General features: G+C 37.8%; 1 non-coding gene and 1 pseudogene across 1 annotated transcript; both read left to right on the forward strand.

Annotated features, from left to right (window-relative positions):
- Positions 1-1,821: 1,821 nt before the first annotated feature.
- On the forward strand, positions 1,822-22,150 carry LOC112742998 (choline transporter protein 1-like; annotated as a pseudogene).
- LOC112745774 (small nucleolar RNA R71) lies at positions 12,324-12,431 on the forward strand. Its single transcript, XR_003173685.1, has one exon. It is a non-coding gene; the product is annotated as a small nucleolar RNA R71 (small nucleolar RNA).
- Positions 22,151-22,207: the final 57 nt, after the last annotated feature.

The raw sequence follows: 22,207 nt of genomic DNA on the forward strand, positions 1-22,207 counted from the left end.
TAAAAATCCCATGTCCAGGAGCCAATATTCTATGTGTCCTGTACTAAATAAAGTGACTATATCCTGCAAATAGTTATGTAAATATGATAGAAAAATCTGTTTGTGTACATGTATTATTCTTTTAATCTTTTTTATTGAATAGTTAGTGTAAATAGGACAGAAAAATCTATTTGTGTTTATGGTGATTGTCAAGTAATGGCTTTTGAATTATTTTTTTCAGATGGAAGAGATGTTGGATATTATGTTTCATCACGGGGGTGATTTCAAAGAAAATCTAGAAGGAACAATGGTATATTATCCAGATAATAAGGCTTGTTTAGGTGACTTAGATGTGGATACGTTAGATGCCTTCTACCTGAGGAACTACTATAAAAAGTTTGGTTATGATGAGATGAAGCAATGCTGGTGGCATGTTCCTAGGAAAGACTTGGAGAACGGATTAAGAAGTTTGAATAATGACAAGGAGATAAGAGAGATGGTGAAATGTGCTAAGATCAATAACGGAGTTATTGATGTATATTTGGAGCATGGAGCATCATTGCCAAAGGTTTTGGAGGGAGGTTCACAACAGAAAAAGAATTCTCTAAGATTAACACAATCATTACTCTCAAACACCAAAGTTGCCTCAAACACCAAAGGTACACAACCACCATCAACAGTTTCAAAAATTCAAAATCAGACCAAAAAACCATTAACAAAGCCAGTGGAACCAAGCCAAACAAACTCACTAGTAGAATCCAGCCCACCAAGCCCATCAAGACCACCCAAAACACTAAAACACCATTCATTAATTGAGTTACCCAAGTTTACATTCCATCAACAAACACCATTCATCAGTTTCTAATACCATAATCATGTTATCACTTTTTTACATATTATTCATTCAATGAATACAGGGTACACACCACCAACTCTTTTAACTCATGCTTTACAATATATGATAACCATTAACACTATTAATATAGACACAGCTAATACCAACAATTGGTTAACCAATTTTTTATTCCGGACATCTTCTAATCTCCCAAACCTCCAAGCAATGGAAAGTTTAACTTTACTTCATGATTGTCTCCATAAGATTCTGGTTTCTCAATTGGTTCATCCTGTCCAGTGTCTGCCCACACAAAAAGCCCACACTATCTCTTTCCACTTGTCTGTAATCAAGCAAACATATAACATGCTCAAGCTTCAGGGAAGAAGAACAAGAGAAGAACAGTGAGGTAGGTAGGAGCAATCATAATAACACAAGTAATATTGATAACTCACATTATAATTAGAACAACCAAAAATGGTTTATTTGGGTTTGAATCTGTCCTAGACCACCTAAGAACTGGCCGGCAGCCGCAACCGCACTATTCCGGCACCCCAGATCTTCTGCTCCTGCTTTGCGTTCTCGTCTGATGGTCACTGGACGGTGAACTAATAAAGCTTCCAGCTCTAGTGCTCCTACTGCCCATCATGGATATTCACTTCCAGCTCCAGGAGCAACAGCAACAACAAGAATGAGAAGAGAACGATGAAGAAGAAGAAGAAATTAACTTACTGAACATTTGAGAATTTAAGGTTAAATATAGAGGGAGGGACCACATTGAGTATAACTTGAAACTGTGCCAGCTCAACTAGCCGTTGGCACCATCCAGCGTGGCAAAATGAGGCCACGTCAGCGTCTTGATGATGACTCATCACCGGAAAGCTGTCCAGGGACTATTATGGTGCCTGGAGCTATTTTTAGAGGATTACAATGGTGTAATTGAGATCTCAGGGATCACATTGAGTAACGACCCGAATCTCAGGGACCATTATGGGGATTTACTCGAAGAAAGAAGCTTGCTACTTGGAAGAAAGGTTAAGAACAAAATGAGGGGTCCTTTAGGTGCAGTCATAGGAAGATACTCATCAAGTGATGGAACCACCCCAGTTGGTGGGATCATAAGGCACAACAGAAAATGCAGCGACATTGATGTTCTTGTTATCTTCATAGCATTCTAGATTTCCATGATTGTAAACTCCAGCTTTGGTTTCAACCAGGGCAGCCCTTTGATATACCCCGATTTTGTGGTTTATCTTGTACTTATTTTGGGGGATTTTATCAACTTTTCTCACATTTATTCAATGAAATAGCATGGTTTTGCAATTCTCCCTGAATTTGTGCTTAAGTGTGAAAACATGCTTTTTAGGCCTTAAAATAGCTAAATTTAATTCACTTTAATCCCATTCGATGCCTTGATATATTTGTTGAGTGATTTCAGGTTCATAAGGCAAGTATTGGATGGAAGAAGTGAGGAGAAAAGCATGCAAAGTGGGAGAACTCATGAAGAAATGAAGGAACCATAAAGCTGTCAAGCCCAACCTCTTCGCACTCAATCGATCATAACTTGAGCTACAGAGGTCCAAATAAGGCAGTTCTAGTTGCGTTGGAAAGCTAACATCTGGGGCTTCGAAATGATATAAAATTTTCTATAGTTGCCATACGTCTAGGGACGCGCACGTGCACTGTACGCGTGCATGCCGATGATGGCACATGCTTCACTAAAGAGCAACTCGTGGCCAGGGATTTGTAGCTCATTTTGGGCCCAATCCAACTCATTTCTGATGCTATTGAATCCAAGGATTGAGGGGAGAATGAACCAAGTAGTCATAGTTTAGTTTTCATCATGTTTTAAGGTAGAATTCTAGAGAGAGAAGCTCTCCCTTCTCTCTAGAATTTAGGGTAGTTTAGGTTAATCACTCTCAAATTCATCTTTCAATTCTTGTCTTGATTTCAATTCTCTTTATGTTTTAGTGTTCTATTGTCTTAATCTTCTTAGTTTCTCTTGTTAATTTCTTATTTTACTCTCTTTTATGTTTATGAACATTGTTGGATCTTAATTTTCTTTAATGCAATTTTATGTTTCCATGCTTTTCTATGTTTATCTTCATGGTTATTGTTGATTTCTTGCTTATGTTAGTCATGGGTTTCTTTAATTCTTGCATTTTGTGATGTTTACTTTTCTTGCACACTAGGTGTTTGATAGAATGTTTCCTTTAGTTTTTGAGTAGTTTTCTTTACTCTTGGCCTAGGCTAAGGGAATTGAGTGACCTTGAGTCATTGGGTCTCAATGATTTAGTGATTTGAGAATTCTTGGTGATCAATTTGATACCCATTGACACTAACCCACTACTAATCTAATTAGTAGATAGGTTGGGACTTATGAGTTGATGTGATCAAAGCCATTTGACGTACTTCAAGTCTAGGAGTAGATATTACGTACTTAAGGCTTTTGGAAGTAGACTTAATGAGCTTGGTTCCTCATAATTATTAATATTTGGTTTGTAGACAAGGATGGTGATGTCAATTACCTATGTCTAGCCAAGAGTTCTTTCCATTTCTTTTATTAGTTCTTGTTATTTACTTTCTTGCTTTTATATTTCCTTGCCAAATATCAAATCAAACCCCCCATTGCATTTTCAGAGCCAATAATTGATCACTTCATTGCAATTCCTTGTGAGACGACCCGGAGTTTAAATACTTCGGTTAATTTTCATTGGGGTTTGTACATGTGACGACTCAAATTTTTTATTGGGAGGATTATTTGTTAGTGTAGAACTATACTTGCAACGAGAATTCATTCATTTGAGGAAATTCTATACCATCACAACAAACTCACTCATCAAAATGGCGCCGTTGCCATCAAAAGCGACGCGGACGCGCATAGTACGCGGACGCGTGCCTGACCGAGTTGGCGACCGGCGCAGACGTGCCAAGTACGCCTGCGCGTCAGTGCGGGCACAGAATAGGCACAAATATGGCACAACTCTCTGGTTTTTGTACCAGGAGTGTGAAATGCACCACCGACGCACGCGCGCACAGCACGCTCGCGCGCGGATGCCCGTTTTTTTTTTAAAGATGCTTAGAACAAAAACAGGGCACTCTCCTAATCTACAAGCATTCTAATATAACCAAAATTAAATTCAACAACAAATCTTTTTGGTTTTTGAAAAATTTTCAAACATATTAAAAATAAAACTTATACTACAAGCAAAATGCAATTCAACAACAACTAAACTAATCAAAACAAACTAAGAAACAACCAATCAATCAAAGTAAAATGTATAAGAGTATAGAAAATAACAAAAAATACCTACAATGGCAACTCCAATCACTTATTAACCAAATCTAAAAGAGAGTGGAAAGAGTTTACCATGGTGGGGTGTCTCCCACCTAGCACTTTTAGTTTAAGTCCTTAAGTTGGACATTTGGGAAGCTCCTTGTTATGGTGGCTTGTGCTTGAATTCATTTTGGAACCTCCACCAATGTTTGGTTCTCCATTGTGCTCTAAAATTTCTAATGAATTGCAACAAGTCTTGATGGAGTCCTTCACAAGCTAAGGGTTCCCAAAATTGATCCTCCTATATACCCGGATCCCAAATCTTGTTTCTACACCCATCTTCAAGTTGATCATCACAATTCCAATCGGGTGAGAAGTGATCCGAATTCTCAAGTAAACACCAAAGCATCTTCCTAGACCCCTTTAGTTGAGAACTATACCAACCATTGCACTTAGACTTTAAGCTTCCAACCATAAGGAATCTTGATTGGTATTTCTACCCACTACTCAATTTCCTTTTGTTCTTAACCCCACAAAAAGCTCTAAGTTGCCCATCATTTTCAATCAAACCATATTCAAGTGGGAAAGTAAAGATTAGAGATAAGAATTTTACCCACTTGAATGTTATGTTGGATGGCGACTTAGGAAGGGACATCTCCAATGGTCTTGTAAGTTCCATTCCCTTGTGCTCTTCTTTGAATACCTCCACCTCTTGGCAAGCTTCTTCAACTTCAACCTCTTCCTCTTGACAAAGTTCTTCACATTCAACCACTTCTTCACCAACTTCTTCTAGCTCTTCCCCACTCAAAGGATCATGTGTTGGTGTGAGATCATCTTTAAGAGAAGGATTTGTTGTTAGCTCACCTTCTTCCAATTCTTCATCATTCATTATATGCTTAGGAGGTTGCGCATTACCCTCCTTAACATCATCTTCAAGTTCAATGGAAGAAAGTTCAACAACTTCTACAAAATCATCAACAACATCACTTGGTGTGGAAGTGCTCTCAAGTTTGAAAATCCACCTCTTGTTCAACCTTGCCTTGGCTTTCAACCACTTCTTCTTCATTAACAATCTCTTCACTCTCCAATTGTTGCAAGACATACACCATCTCCTTGTCCTCATCTTGGGATTCCAAAATCTCCTTCATACTCCTCTCTTCGGTTGATTTCTCACATTCATCCGTAGAGGTACCTTGCTTGTTGCATGAGTCCCATGAGTTCAAGTTGGCTTTAATTTTGGCAAGGTTAGCCTCGATAACTTCATTCCTCCTCTTTTGGGCTTCCTCTTGCTCCTTTTGACGGATTATTTCTTGAAGCCGATCCATTGCTTCCTTGAGACGATCCATTGGCTCTTGGATGGATGGGTATGGGTGTTCTTCCATGGAGGGTTGTGGTGGAAAGGGAAATTCATTATGTGGTTGAAAGTTATCCTACATGGGAGGTGATTCATCTTGGTAATAGTATAGAGGTGGTGGTTCTTGAGGGTATTGGTGGTGGAATTGGGGTGGTTCTTCATATGGTTCACAAGGTTGTTGGTATGGTGGATATGGGTTGGGGTCATATGGAGGTGTTTGGTGAAAAGGGGCTTGTGAGTAAGGTGGTTCAAAATTATGTTGAGGAGGTGGTTCATAGGCATATGGTGGTGGTTGTTGACAATCACAATAAGGGTCAGCACATCCATTAGATTGATATGCATTAGGATTAGAATTATACCCATAAGAAACTGGAGGCGGTTGTTGCCAAGAAGGGTGATCAATCCTTTGAGACTCCCTCCATCCTTGATTGCTCCATCCTTGATGCACATCTTCATTGTAGCTCTGGTGCACGAAATCGTGATTGTTTCTTTCCTTAGTAACGGCGCCAAAAACTTGGTACGCACATTCATAATCTTAATTCTTCTTCACAACTTCACACAACTAACCAGCAAGTGCACTGGGTCGTCCAAGTAATAAATCTTACGTGAGTAAGGGTCGATCCCACGGAGATTGTTGGCTTGAAGCAAGCTATGGTCACCTTGTAAATCTCAGTCAGGTGGATTCAAATGGTTATGGGATTTTGATAATTAAAACATAATTAAAATATAAAATAGGATAGAGATACTTATATGATTCATTGGTAGGAATTTCAGACAAGCGTGTGGAGATGTTTTGTTTCTTCTGATTCTCTGCTTTCCTATTGCCTTCATTCAATCCTTCTTACTCCTTTCCATGGCAAGTTGTATGTTGGGCATCACCGTTGTCAATGACTACATCCCATCCTCTCAGTGAAAATGGTCCAATTGCGCTGTCACCGCACGGCTAATCATCTGTCGGTTCTCGATCATGATGGAATAGGATCCAGTAATCCTTTTGCGTCTGTCACTATGCCCAGCACTCACGAGTTTGAAGCTCGTCACAGCCATCCCTTCCCAGATCCTACTCGAAATACCACAGACAAGGTTTAGACTTTTTGGATCTCAAGAATGGCCGCCAATAATTCTAGCCTATACCACGAAGACTCTGATCGTGAATCAGGAGGCTAAGAGATATGCATTCAAGCTTGTTTTCATGTAGAACGGAAGTGTTTGTCAGGCACGCGTTCATAAGTGATAATGGTTATGAGCGTCACATAATCATCACATTCATCATTTTTTGTGTGCGAATGAATATCTTAGAGAAGAAATAGGCTTGAGTTGAATAGAAAAACAATAGTACTTTGCATTAATTCATGAGAAACAGCAGAGCTCCACACCTTAATCTATGGTGTGTAGAAACTCTACCATTGAAAATACATAAGTGATGAAGGTCCAGGCATGGCCGAATGGCCAGCCCCCTAAACGTGATCTCAGAACACAAAATTATTCAAAGACTAACCAGAGATATAAAATAAATCACTAAAAGTAGTTTTTATACTAGACTAGTAACTAGGGTTACAGAAAATAAGTAAATGATGCATAAATCCATTTCCGGGCCCACTTAGTGTGTGCTTGGGCTGAGCATTGAGCTTTTATGTATAGAGATTTCTTTTGGAGTTAAACGCCAGGTTGTAACCTGTTTCTGGCATTTAACTCTGATTTGCAACTTGTTTCTAGCGTTTAACGCCAGAATATGGCAGAAAGTTGGCGTTGAACGCCAGTTTGCATCATTTAAACTCATGCAAAGTATGTACTATTATATATTTCTGGAAAGCCCTGGATGTTTACTTTCCAGCGCAATTGAGAGCGCGCCATTTGGGTTTCTGTAGCTCCAGAAAATCCACTTCGAGTGTAGGGAGGTCAGAATCCAATAGCATCTGCAGTCCTTCTTCAGCCTCTGAATCAGATTTTTGCTCAAGTCCCTCAGTTTCAGCCAGAAAATACCTGAAATTACAGAAAAATACACAAACTCATAGTAAAGTCCAAAAATATGATTTTTATTTAAAAACTAATAAAAATATACTAAAAACTAACTAAATCATACTAAAACATACTAAAAATCAATTAGGATAAAAAGAAGAGAATATACTATAAATTCCAAAATATCAATGAAACTTAGTCCCAATTAAATGAGCGGGACTAGTAGCTTTTTGCCTCTGAATAGTTTTGGCATCTCACTTCATCCTTTGAAGTTCATAATGATTGGCATCTATAGGAACTTAGAATTTAGATAGTGTTATTGATTCTCCTAGTTCAGTATGTTGATTCTTGAACATAGCTACTTTATGAGTCTTGGCTGTGGCCCTAAGCACTCTGTTTTCCAGTATTACCACCGGATACATACATGCCACAGACACATAACTGGGTGAACCTTTTCAGATTGTGACTCAGCTTTGCTAAAGTCCCCAATTAGAGGTGTCCAGGGTTCTTAAGCACACTCTTTTTTTGCTTTGGACCTTGACTTTAACTGCTCAGTCTCAAGTTTTCACTTGACACCTTCACGCCACAAGCACATGGTTAGGGACAGCTTGGTTTAGCCGCTTAGGCCAGGATTTTATTCCTTTAGGCCCTCCTATCCACTGATGCTCAAAGTCTTGGATCCCTTTTTACCCTTGCCTTTTGGTTTAAAGGGTTACTGGCTTTTTTTGCTTGCTTTTTCTTTTTTTTTTCTTTCTTTTTTTTTCTTTTATTTTTGCCATTTTTCTTTCTTTTTTTTTTGCAAGCCTTGTTCTTCACTGCTTTTTCTTGCTTCAAGAATCAATTTTATGATTTTTCAGATTATCAATAACATTTTTCCTTTTCATCATTCTTTCAAGAGCCAATATATTTAACATTCATAAACAACAAATTCAAAAATATGCACTGTTCATGTATTCATTCAGAAAATAAAAATTATTGCCACCACATCAATATAATTAAACTAATTTCAAGGATGAATTCAAAATCATGTACTTCTTTTTCTTTTGTGATTAAAAACATTTTTCATTTAAGAAAGGTGATGGATTCATAGGACATTCATAGCTTTAAGACATAGACACTTAGACACTAGTGATCATGTAATAAGACACAAACATAAATAAACATAAAGCATAGTAGACGAAAAACAGAGAAAAAATAAATAGACAAAGAGATTAAGGAACGGGTCCACCTTAGTGAGGGTGGCATCTTCTTCCTCTTGAGGAACCAATGGTGTTCTTGAGCTCCTCTATGTCTCTTCCTTGTCTTTGTTGCTCCTCCCTCATAGCTCTTTGATCTTCTCTAATTTCATGGAGGATAATGGAGTGCTCTTGGTGCTCCATCCTTAGTTATCCCATGTTGGAACTTAATTCTCCTAGGGAGGTGTTGATTTGCTCCCAATAGTTTTGTGGAGGAAAGTGCATCCCTTGAGGCATCTCAGGGATTTCATGATGAGGAATTTCCTCATGCTCTTGTTGAGGTCCATGAGTGGGCTCTCTTGTTTGCTCCATCCTTTTCTTAGTGATGGGCTTATCCTTATCAATGAAGATGTCTCCCTCTATGTCAATTCCAACTGAATTGCAGAGGTGGCAAATGAGGTGAGGAAAGGCTAACCTTGCCAAAGTGGAGGACTTGTCAGCCACCTTGTAGAGTTCTTGAGGTATAATTTCATGAACTTCCACTTCCTCCCTAATCATGATACTATGGATCATGATGGCCCGGTCTACAATAACTTCAGACCGTTTGCTAGTAGGAATAATTGAGCGTTGGATGAACTCCAACCATCCTCTAGCTACAGGCTTAATGTCCGGTCTTCTCAATTGAATTGGCTTGTCTCTTGAGTCAACTTTCCATTGAGCTCCTTCTACACATATGTCCATGAGGACTTGGTCCAACCTTTGATCAAAGTTGACCCTTCTAGTGTAGGGACGTGCGTTTTCTTGCATCATTGGCAAGTTGAACGCCAACCTTACATTTTCCGGACTAAAATCTAAGTATTTCCCCCGAACCATTGTAAGCCAATTCTTTGGGTTTGGGTTCATACTTTGATCATGGTTCCTAGTGATCTGTGCGTTTGCATAGAACTCTTGAACCATTAAGATTCCGACTTGTTGAATAGGATTAGAGAGAACTTCCCATCCTCTTCTTCTAATTTCTTGTCGGATCTCCGGATACTCGCTCTTTTTGAGCTTAAAAGGGACCTCAGGGATCACCTTTTTCTTGGCCACAACTTCATAGAAGTGGTCTTGATGGACCTTTGAGATGAATCTCTCCATCTCCCATGACTCAGAGGTGGAAGCAATTGCCTTCCCTTTCCTCTTTCTTGAGGTTTCTCTGGCCTTAAGTGCCATTAATGGTTATGGAAAAATAAAAAGCTACGCTTTTACCACACCAAACTTAAAAGGTTTGCTCGTCCTCGAGCAAAAGAAGAAGGAAAATAGTAGAAGAAGAAAATAGAGGAGATGGAGTGGAAGTGTATATTCGGCCAAGGGGGAGAAGTAGTGTTTGTGATGTGTGAAAATGGAGTAGTGTTAAGGGGTTTATATAGGGGTGGGGGGGTAGGTTTCGGTCATTAGGGTTGGGTTTGGGAGGGAAAGGAATTTGAATTTGGAGGTAGGTGGGGTTTATGGGGAAGAGGTATGGAGGTGATTGGTGAAGGGTATTTGGGGAAGAGTGTTATGAAAGGGTGTGAAGAGGAGAGAAGAAGAGGTGGGGTAGGTGGGGATCCTGTGGGGCCCACAGATCCTGAGGGGTCAAGGACTTAGCATCCCTGCTCTATTTAGGCGTGGAAAACGCCCTTAGAATGCATGTCTGGCGTTAAACGCCAGCTTGCTGCTTGTTTCTGGCGTTTAACGCCAGCTTTTCTCCCATTCTTGTCGTTAAATGCCAATTCCATGCTCTGTTCTGGCGTTAAACGCCAGTCTGGTGCTTGTTTCTGGCGTTTAACGCCAGCTTGATGTTTCTTTCTGGCGTTAAATGCCAGTTTGATGCCTCTTACTGGCGTTTAAACGCCAGTAAGCTCTTCCTCCAGGGTGAGCTATTTTTAATGCTGTTTTTCATTCTATTTTTGATTTTTCAGTAGTTTTTGTGACTTCACATGATCATCAACCTAAAGAAAACATAAAATAGCAATGGAAAAGAAATAAATATAATTAAATAACATTGGGTTGCCTCCCAACAAGCGCTTCTTTAATGTCAATAGCTTGACAGTGAGCTCTCATGGAGCCTCACAGAAAATCAAAGCAATGTTGGGGCCTCTCAACACTGAACTTAGAGTTTGGTTGTGGCCTCCCAACACCAAACTTAGAGTTTGAATGTGGGGGTGTTGTTTGACTCTGTTCTGAGAGAAGCTTTTCATGCTTCCTCTCCATGGTTATAGAAGGAGAACCTGGAGTCTTAAATACTATGTAGTCTTCATTCAACTGAAGGACCAACTCTCCTCTGTCAACATTAATCACATCCTTTGCTGTGGCTAGGAGGGGTCCTCCAAGGATGATGGATTCATCCTCATCCTTTCCAGTGTCTAGGATTATGAAATCAGCAGGGATGTAAAGGCCTTTGACCTTTACTAACACGTCCTCTACCTGTCCATAAGCCTTTTTCATAGATTTGTCTGCCATCTCTAATGAGATTCTTGCAGCTTGTACCTCAAAGATTCCCAGTTTCTCTATTACACAAAGTGGCATGAGGTTTATCCCTGACCCAAGGTCATACAGAGCCTTCTCAAAGGTCATGGTGCCTATGGTACAAGGTATGAAGAACTTTCCGGGATCCGGTTTCTTCTGAGGCAATGTCTGCCTCATTAATATACTCAGTTCATTGGTGAACAAGGGGGGTTCATCCTCCCAAGTCTCATTACCAAATAAACTGGCATTCAACTTCATGATTGCTCCTAAATACTTTGCGACTTGCTCTGCAATGGTGTCTTCATCCTCTTCAGAGGAAGAATATTCATCAGAGCTTATGAATGGCAGAAGGAGGTCCAATGGAATCTCTAGGGTCTCTGTATGAGCCTCAGATTTCTTTGGTTCCTCAAAAGGATACTTCTTTCTGTCCAGAGGACGTCCCAAGAGGTCTTCCTCACTGGGATTCACATCCTCCTCCTCCTCTGAGCATTCGGCCACACCAAGTAAGGTTATGGCCTTACACTCTCTCTTGGGATTTTCTTCTGTATTGCTTGGGAGAGTACTGGGAGGAGTTTCAGTAATCTTCTTACTCAGCTGACCCACCTGTGCCTCCAAATTTCTAATAGAGGACCTTATTTCATTCATGAAACTTAGTGTTGTCTTAGATAGACCAGAGACTATGGTTGCCAGGCCAAAATGGCTCTGTTCAGAATTCTCTGTCTGTTGCTGAGAAGATGATGGAAAAGGTTTGCTATTGCTAAACCTATTTCTTCCACCATTATTATTGAAGCCTTGTTGAGGCTTCTGTTGATCCTTCCATGAGAAATTTGGATGATTTCTCCATGAAGGATTATAGGTGTTTCCATAGGGTTCTCCCATGTAATTCACCTCTGCCATTGCAGGGTTCTCAGGATCATAAGCTTCTTCTTCAGAAGATGCTTCTTTAGTACTATTGGATGCAGCTTGTAATCCATTCAGACTCTAAGAAATCATATTGACTTGCTGAGTCAATATTTTGTTCTGAGCCAATATGGCATTCAGAGTATCAATTTCAAGAACTCCTTTCTTCTGAGGCGTCCCATTGTTCACACGATTCCTCTATGAGGTGTACATGAACTGGTTATTTGCAACCATTTCAATGAGTTTCTGAGCTTCTGCAGGGATTTTCATGTGAAAAGATCCTCCTGCAGAATGGTCCAATGACATTTTTGACAACTCAGATAGACCATCATAGAATATACATATGATGCTCCATTCTGGAAGCATGTCAGTAGGACATCTTTTGATCAGTTGCTTATATCTTTCCCAAGCTTCATAGAGGGATTCTCCTTCCTTCTGTCTGAAGGTTTGGATTTCCACTCTAAGCTTGCTCATCTTTTGAGGAGGAAAGAATTTGGCCAGAAAAGCACTGACCAGCTTATCCTAAGAGTTCAGGCTATCATTAGGTTGTGAATCCAACCATGTTCTAGCTCTGTCTCTTACAGCAAAAGGGAAAAGCATGAGCCTGTAGACCTCGGGATCAACTCCATTGGTCTTGACAGTGTCACAGATTTGCAAGAATTCAGCTAAAAACTGATGAGGATCTTCCATTGGAAGTCCATGAAACTTACAGTTCTACTGCACTAGAGAAACCAATTGAGGCTTAAGCTCAAAATTGTTTGCTCCAATTGTAGGAAGTGAGATGCTTCTTCCGTAGAAGTTAGAAGATGGTGCAATAAAGTCACCAAGCATCTTCCTTGCATCTTCACCATTGTTATTATTTTCGGCCATGTCTCCTTCTTTTTCAAAAATTTCTGTCAGGTTTTCTCCAGAGAGTTGTGCTTTAGCTTCCCTTAGCTTCCTCTTCAGAGTCCTTTCAGGTTCCGGATCAGCTTCAACAAGAATGTTTTTGTCCTTGTTCCTGCTCATATGAAAAAGAAGAGAACAGAAAATATGAAATCCTCTATGTCACAGTATAGAGATTTCTTATGTAAGTAGGAGAAGAGGAGAATAGAAGAAAGGGGAACAGAAAAATTCGAACACAGGGGAGAAGAGGGGCTTCGAATTTTGAGTAGAAGAGGAATGTTAGTAGATAAATAAATAAAAAGAGATGCGAGGGGGGAGAATTTGAAAATTAAATAAAATGAAATAAAAATATTTTTGTTTTTATTTTAAATATTAGTTGTAATTCGAAATTTAAGAAGGAAAATAAAATAAAATTAAATTAAAATTTAAAACAAATAGTTAATTAAAAAAGAATTTTGAAAAAGTGGGGAAGAGTTTTCAAAAATTAGAGAGAGAAAGTTAGTTAGGTGGTTTTGAAAAAGATAAGAATCAAACAAAAAGATAAGTGATGAGCGGATATTTTATACGCTTTTTGGGGATAATTTCATATAGTTTTGAGTATGTTTTAGTTAGTTTTCAGTCTATTTTTATTAGTTTTTAGGAAAAATTCATATTTCTGGACTTTACTATGAGTTGTGTATTTTTCTGTAATTTCAGGTATTTTTCTGGCTGAAATTGAAGGAGCTGAGCAAAAATCTGATTCAGGCTGAAAAAGGACTGCTGATGCTGTTGGATTCTGACCTCCCTGCACTCAAAGTGGATTTTCTAGCGCTACAGAACTCGCAATGGCATGCTTCCAATTGCGTTGGAAAGTAGACATCCAGGGCTTTCCAGCAATATATAATAGTCCATACTTTGCACAAGAATAGACGACGTAAACTGGCGTTCAACGCCAGTTCTCTGTCCAATTCTAGCGTCCAGCGCCAGAAAAGGATCAAAAGCTGGAGTTGAACGCCCAAACTGGCATAAAAACTGGCGTTCAACTCCACAAATGGCCTCTGCACGTGAATTGCTTAAGTCTCAGCCCAGCACACACCAAATGGGCCCCAGAAGTGGATCTCTGCATCATCCATCATAGTCTACTCATATTTTGTAACCCTAGGCTACTAGTTTAGTATTTAAACAACTTTTAGAGACTTATTTTGTATCTCATGACATTTTAGATCTAAATTTTGTATTCTCTGACGGCATGAGTCTCTAAACCCCATTGTTGGGGGTGAGGAGCTCTGCTGTGTCTCGATGAATTAATGCAAGTATTTCTGTTTTCCATTCAAACACGCTTGTTCCTATCTAAGATGTTCATTCGCGCTTAACTGTGATGGAGGTGATGATCTGTGACACTCATCACCTTCCTCAAATCATGAACGTGTGCCTGACAACCACCTCCGTTCTATATACGATTGAATGAGTATCTCTTAGATTCCTTAATCAGAATCTCCGTGGTATAAGCTAGAACTGATGGCGGCATTCATGAGAATCCGGAAAGTCTAAACTTTGTCTGTGGTATTCCGAGTAGGATTCAAGGATTGAATGACTGTGACGAGCTTCAAACTCCTGAAGGCTGGGCATTAGTGACAGACGCAAAAGGATAGTAAATCCTATTCCAACCGGATCGAGAACCAACCGGTGATTAGCCGTACTGTGACAGAGCGCGTGAGCGTAGTTTTCACTGGAAGGATGGAAGGTAGCCATTGACAACGGTGATCCACCAACACACAGTTTGTCATAGGAGGACGTGTGTGCGTGAACAAGAAGACAGAGGAAAGCAGAGATTCAGAAGACAAAGCATCTCCAAAACTCCAACATATTCTCCATTACTACATAACAAGTAACCTTTAATTTATGCTCTCTTGTTTATTTGCAAATCAACTGATAAACATAATTGACTTCCTGACTAAGATTTACAAGATAACCATAGATTGCTTCAAACCAACAATCTCCGTGGGATTCGACCCTTACTCACGTAAGGTATTACTTGGACGATCCAGTGCACTTGCTGGTTAGTGGTACGAGTTGTGAAAAGCGTGATTCACAATTTCGTGCACCAAGTTTTTGGCGCCGTTGCCGGGGATTGTTCGTGTTTGAACAACTGACGGATTGTTTTGTTGCTTAGATTAGGAAAATTTTTCTTTTTGGTTTAGAGTCTCTTATTATTGTTCTTGGTTAAAAATATCCTTCTTTAAAACAAGTGTTACATTTACTGCCTAGTTGGCTAGAGCATTAGTCCAAGCCCATGGCAGTTGGGTACACTCTTTTTAAAAATCTTTTTCATAAATAATATTTTCTCTATTAAATCCTGTGCCAAACTTTAAGTTTGGTGTTTTCTTATTGATTTTCCTTAAAATTTTCGAAAAATTATTCTGGTTTTCTTGTTGATTTTCTTGTTGAAAATCATTTTTAAAATTTTTGAAAAAAATCATAAAAGAAAAATGAAAAAGATTTGATTTTTAAAAAAATTTTTGAAAAGATAGGATTTTTAAATTGAAAATTTGATTTGACTCATAAGAAACAACTAGATTTTAAAAACTTTTGAAAAAGTCAACTCAAATATTCGAATTTTATGAGAAGAATAAGGGAAAGATATTTTTTTTATTTTTGAATTTTTAATGAAGAAAGAGAAAAACAACAAAAATGACACATAACATAAAAATTATGGATCAAAACACACAATGCATGCATGAACACTTTGAATGTCAAGATGAATACCAAGAACACCTTGAATGTCAAGATGAACACCAAGAACTTTATTTTTGAAAATTTTTAAGAAAAGACACACATGCAAGACACCAAACTTAGAAATTTTCAAACTTTAGACACTAACAAATTGAAAATGCATATGAGAAATAAGAAAAGATACAAAACATGAAAATGCAAAGATCAAACAAAGAAGATCATCAAGAACAACTTGAAGATCATGAAGAACATTATGCATGAGTTTTTGAAAATTTAAAGAAAAATTACAAAGATGCAATTGACACCAAACTTATAATTTGACACTAGACTCAAACAAGAAACACAAATTTATTTTTGGTTTTATGATTTTGTTAATTTTTTTTTTGGATTTTTTGAAAATTAATTGGAAAAGAAAAATAAGGATTTCAAAATTTCTAATGAGAATTCCAGGAATCATGCAATGTTAGTCTAAAGCTCCCGTCCAGGAATTAGACATGGCTTACTAGCCAGCCAAGCCTTTAGTGAAAGCTCCGGTCCAAAACACTAGACATGGCCAATGGCCAGCCAAGCTTTAAGATACAAATCAGGCATACAACAGCTGAATTGATGAAAATCAAAAAAGCTCTTGTGATGATGAGTTGAAACCTCGGTCTAAAAGATTAGACATGGCTTTACAGCCAGCCAGATATCAACAGATCATCATGAAACTCTAGAATTCATCTTCAAAATTTTAAAGCCATAGAATGATTTATTTTTTAAAATTTTTTTGAAAATTTTTCGAAAATAAAAAGAATAAAAACAAAAACTTAAAATTAAAATAAAATTACCTAATCTGAGCAACAAGATGAACCGTCAGTTGTCCAAACTCGAACAATCCCCGGCAACGGCGCCAAAAACTTGGTGCACAAAATCGTGATTGTTTCTTTCCTTGGTAACGGTGCCAAAAACTTGGTACGCACGTTCATAATCTTAATTCTTCTTCACAACTTCGCACAACTAACCATCAAGTGCATTGGGTCGTCCAAGTAATAAACCTTACGTGAGTAAGGGTCGATCCCACGGAGATTGTCGGCTTGAAGCAAGCTATGGTCACCTTGTAAATCTCAGTCAGGTGGATTCAAATGGTTATGGGATTTTGATAATTAAAACATAATTAAAATATAAAATAGGATAGAGATACTTATGTGATTCATTGGTAGGAATTTCAGACAAGCGTGTGGAGATGCTTTGTTCCTTCTTATTCTCTGCTTTCCTATTGCCTTCATTCAATCCTTCTTACTCCTTTCCATGACAAGCTGTATGTTGGGCATCACCGTTGTCAATGGCTACATCCCGTTCTCTCAGTGAAAATGGTCCAATTGCGCTGTCACCGCACGGCTAATCATCTGTCGGTTCTCGATCATGCTGGAATAGGAACCAGTAATCCTTTTGCGTCTGTCACTATGCCCAGCACTCGCGAGTTTAAAGCTCGTCACAGCCATCCCTTCCCAGATCCTACTCGAAATACCACAGACAAGGTTTAGACTTTTCAGATCTCAAGAATGGCCGCCAATAATTCTAGCCTATACCACGAAGACTCTGATCGTGAATCAGGAGGCTAAGAGATATGTATTCAAGCTTGTTTTCATGTAGAACGGAAGTGTTTGTCAGGCACGCATTCATAAGTGATAATGGTGATGAGCGTCACATAATCATCACATTCATCATGTTCTTGTGTGCGAATGAATATCTTAGAGAAGAAATAGGCTTGAGTTGAATAGAAAAACAATAGTACTTTGCATTAATTCATGAGAAACAGCAGAGCTCCACACCTTAATCTATGGTGTGTAGAAACTCTACCGTTGAAAATACATAAGTGATGAAGGTCCAGGCATGGCCGAATGGCCAGCCCCCTAAACGTGATCTTAGAACACAAAATTATTCAATGACTAACCAGAGATATAAAATAAATCACTAAAAGTAGTTTTTATACTAGACTAGTAACTAGGGTTACAGAAAATAAGTAAATGATGCAGAAATTCATTTCTGGGTCCACTTGGTGTGTGCTTGGGCTGAGCATTGAGCTTTCATGTATAGAGACTTCTTTTGGAGTTAAACACCAGGTTGTAACCTGTTTCTGGCGTTTAACGCCAGAATAGGGCAGAAAGCTGGCGTTGAACGCCAGTTTGCGTCGTCTAAACTCGTGCAAAGTATAGACTATTATATATTGCTGGAAAGCTCTGGATGTCTACTTTCCAACGCAATTGAGAGCGCGCCATTTGGGTTTCTGTAGCTCCAGAAAATCTACTTCGAGTGCAGGGAGGTCAGAATCCAACAGCATCTGCAGTCCTTCTTCAGCCTCTAAATCAGATTTTTGCTCAAGTCCCTCAATTTCAGCCAGAAAATACCTGAAATTACAGAAAAATATACAAACTCATAGTAAAGTCCAGAAATGTGATTTTTATTTAAAAACTAATAAAAATATACTAAAAACTAACTAAATCATACTAAAAACAATGCCAAAAAGCGTATAAATTATCCACTCATCAAGCTCCCATTTCCTACAACATAATTTGAACCAAACTCATAGCCAAAAGGATGAGAATTCATAATAGCAAAAGAAAATAAAAACAAAACTAGTAAGAACTAATAAAAACTAACTCCTAAAACAAGCAAAAACTAGCAAAGAAGCATATTAACATATATACAATAGCCAGTGACATAACACCATTGCAAATCCCCGGCAACGACGCCATTAATTTGATAGCAAAAATTGTTGTTGGTCTAGATTTTCTTCATAAAGAAAAGAATCACTTTGTTGTAAGCATAGCTCCAAACTAACAAACAACTCTCACATCAAATTAAAATATGGTTTTGTCACCAGTACAAATCCCAATAAAAATTAATCAAAGTATTTAGACTCCGGGTCATCTCACAAGGAATTGCAATGAAATGGTCAATTATTGGCTATGAAAGTGCAAGGGGGGTTTGATTTGGTGATTAGCAAGAAAATAAATGACAAGGAAGTAAAGAGAGCAATTAAAGAGAATCAATTAATAAAGAGAGACATTCATGGCAAGGTTTGAGATCATAGGCTTTCCATCCTAGTCATTAATCATAACAATACTTAACAAGAATTTATCTTATTTCGTCATCTCCAACATTGAAAGAAGGTGTGAGTTATCTTCCATGAGAGAAAGCCAAACAAGACTAGTTAATCTCAATCTAAATGTACTAATCAACTCACTAATTGGATTAGCAAGATATTAGAGTCAATGGAAATAATATTAACTAACAACTCTAGATCACCAACATGAGTTGGGTTTTCATGACTCAAGATTGCCTAATTACTCTTTCCAAGCCAAGAATGCTCAAAATCTACTCTAAAGCCCAACCAAGCATTTTGTCAAACACTTGGTGGGTATCAAAGGAAAGCATAGTAAATGTGCAAGAATAATAAAATCTAACAACTACCAATGGCTAGAAAAGTAAATCAACAGCTCAAATCATCAATAAAAGAAACATCAACATTAAATTTCATCAAATTTAAACAAGATCCAACATGAATATTCATAAACCTAAAAGAGACATAAAAGTAAAATTGACAAGAGAACTAAGAAAAATAGAGTAATAGAAACAAGAAATTGGAAAGGAAACAAGATGAAATCAAGAAATCATGCCTAGATCTAAGATGGATTAACCTAACCTAATTCTAGAGAGAAGAGGGAGCTTCTCTCTCTAGAAACTAACCTACATGATGCTAATGCTACAAAACAATTGCTCCTCCCTTACCCAAGCTTGAATTCTGCATGAAATAGTATTAGAAATGAGTTGGATTGGGCCCAAAATGCTCTAGAAATCGCTGGCCACGATTTCACTTTAGAGAACCACGTGCTCAATCGGCATGCACGCGTACATGGTGGGTGCGCGCCCCTATACGTCAAGAAATTATAGCAAATTTTATATCATTTCGAAGCTCCGGATGTTAGCTTTCCAATGCAACTAGAACTGCCTCATTTGGACCTCTGTAGCTCAAGTTATGGTCGATTGAGTGCAAAGAGGTCAGGCTTGATAGCTTTACGGTTCCTTCATTTCTTCATGAGTTCTCCCACTTTGCATGCTTTTCTCCTTACTTCTTCCATCCAATACTTGCCTTATGAACCTGAAATTACTCAACAAACATATCAAGGCATCGAATGGAATTAAAGTGAATTAAAATCACCAATTTTAGGGCTTAAAAAGCATGTTTTCACATTTAAGCACAAATCAAGGGAGAATTGAAAAACCATCCTATTTCATTGAATAAATGTGAGAAAAGGTGATAAAATCTCCCAAATTAAGCACAAGATAAACTACAAAATCGGGATTTATCACCCTTTGAGGTAAAATTTTCAACTTTGTATTATTTTGCGTTTTTTTTTTAATTCTTTTATGGAGCTTCTGTTGTTGAAAAATTGCATTTCCTTTGAAGTGTGAGGTTTCGTAAATGGAATTCTTTTTTGGCACTTTTTTTTATTCCTCACTTATGGAAGCCTTTGTAATGGATAACTAATTGTTGATCATTTATGCATTTTGTTGAGTAGTTGTTTTCTTCCATGAGGTAATAGATTTTATCAATTTATGATTATTTTAGTTTTATTTTTCTTTCTGGGGTCTAGAATTAAATTGGTATATAATTGTTAAAAAATATGTTGCATGTGTTCCTTTCTCTAAAAAATGAATGTTGGTATACTTCAAATAAATGAACTTTTCATTTAACCAAATAAAAGTGTTAGTTACATCATTGATTTTATTTTTTTCATAATAGAAATTATCTTTGTATCTGTCATTATACATTCTCTTTTCGTTATTACTATTGTGTAATTTGTGATCACACACCTACCAAGGCCGATTGTGCTTGTTATTGCTGCCATTGTCATTGTTTTGTAGTCTCTAGTCTGTAATAACTGCTATTGTGACTTAATAGGCTTACTTATGGATTGAATTACAAAGGAAATGTGTGTGGGGACAAGCATGCAGGGCTTCACGAAGTTGAGCTATTATACTGGCTAAATCCTAATCAGGTATATCAAAGTGGATTGAAGGATTGCAAGCTAAAATTGGTCGACGCTCGCAGCATATGTTTGTTGGACTGCCCTGTACCTTCTGAAGATTCACTTAATTGGGTGTGTGATTATTCCAAAGGAGACATTCGTCTTAGTATGGATGATTGGATTGATAGCAACTATAATTATTATGAGTACCTCACACCAGAAATGAGAAACTCCTCTCTTCAACTTCAGGTCCCTGTTATCCTGTCATATTTCCTAGTGTAAATGGTAAGGAAGACATTGTCAATAACATATATATTACAAGTTTTTAAAGTACCTGATTCTTAGATAAAAAACTTTTGTCTAGTTTACTGGACTTGCCAATTCATTGCTCGTGCATCAAATGTGTCACTAAATCATTGGCAGCAGATGGGTGGAGTTAGCATTAATGAAGACATTGTTATTGATAAGTCTATTCACAAGTACATCAACTTTCGGTCAGCTGTCTTATAGGTTAACTTTTTCAACCATCTATATTCCTTAAAATGCATGAATACTTCCATTTCTTGCAAGCACCCTTGAAGATATAAACATGCCACTACAAAAATATACTGGTAAGATGGCAAAGAAATAGTGTTGAAATGTTCAATTGACAGTTGGTTGATATGCAAAAAAGTGTCCTTGGCAGCATGAAATGCAGGAATAGAATACAATTGAGTATAAATTAGAAGTGGCTGTTGATATGCATTCTGTTTAGAATCTTGAAACTCTACCTGTTTTCACGTTATCAAAAATCTTTTGTATGAAACTATGAGTTGTACCCTTTAGTATGTCCTATCATTTAGCATCATGCCATGGTAGAATTTTTGTGTGTAATAATTGCTTTTATTTATAGAGATACATGACTGACATAGGAAAGTCATGGCCTGTGCTGATTGTTTGTGGGGGGATTATTACCTCTGTTTCTATCCATGATTTGGCTGCTGATAATTCGGTATTTTGTCACTGCAATGCCTTGGGTGACAGTGATTTTCTTTAATCTCCTAATGGTATCAGTCACAATGTTCTACTACCTGAAAGGTTAGGATCTCTGTTGTATGTTGAGCTCTTTTATTAACCAAAATTACCATATTTTCTCAAGTTGATGGTTTTTTTACCCTATTATTTGCAGTTGGATGGATAGAAAATAATGCTATTTCTCCATCATTGGTGAGCATGATCCCTACATTCATGTATTTGGGAGGGTAAGTATTGTTGGCTCATTAGTCATTCCCCGGTTATTTTATGATCTTTGTATTGGTGGTTCTATCGTGTAAATCTTATAAACAGGTTTTATTTTTAGGAGCTGACTCATCTACGCATTGGCAGTTTAGCACTATAATGATGTCATTTATAACAATTGTTGCAATTCTGACATCAATTGCTATTGTCCAACGCATCTTTATGGGAACTTCTATTCTTAAGGCAAGCATAAATTCATTCAACATTTCTAAGTTACAGTATGGTGATTACAGCAATGTTCAAGTCATTAGTAACTGTGAAATGAATAATGATGATGTAACATTGTTTATGCCATGTTAGAAAACCAATTTATCCGGTGAAGTTTGACCCACCATGAGGTGCACATCATCAATGCCA

Source organism: Arachis hypogaea, chromosome 14 (genome assembly GCF_003086295.3).
Source record: "Arachis hypogaea cultivar Tifrunner chromosome 14, arahy.Tifrunner.gnm2.J5K5, whole genome shotgun sequence".
Classification (NCBI taxonomy): Eukaryota; Viridiplantae; Streptophyta; class Magnoliopsida; order Fabales; family Fabaceae; genus Arachis; species Arachis hypogaea.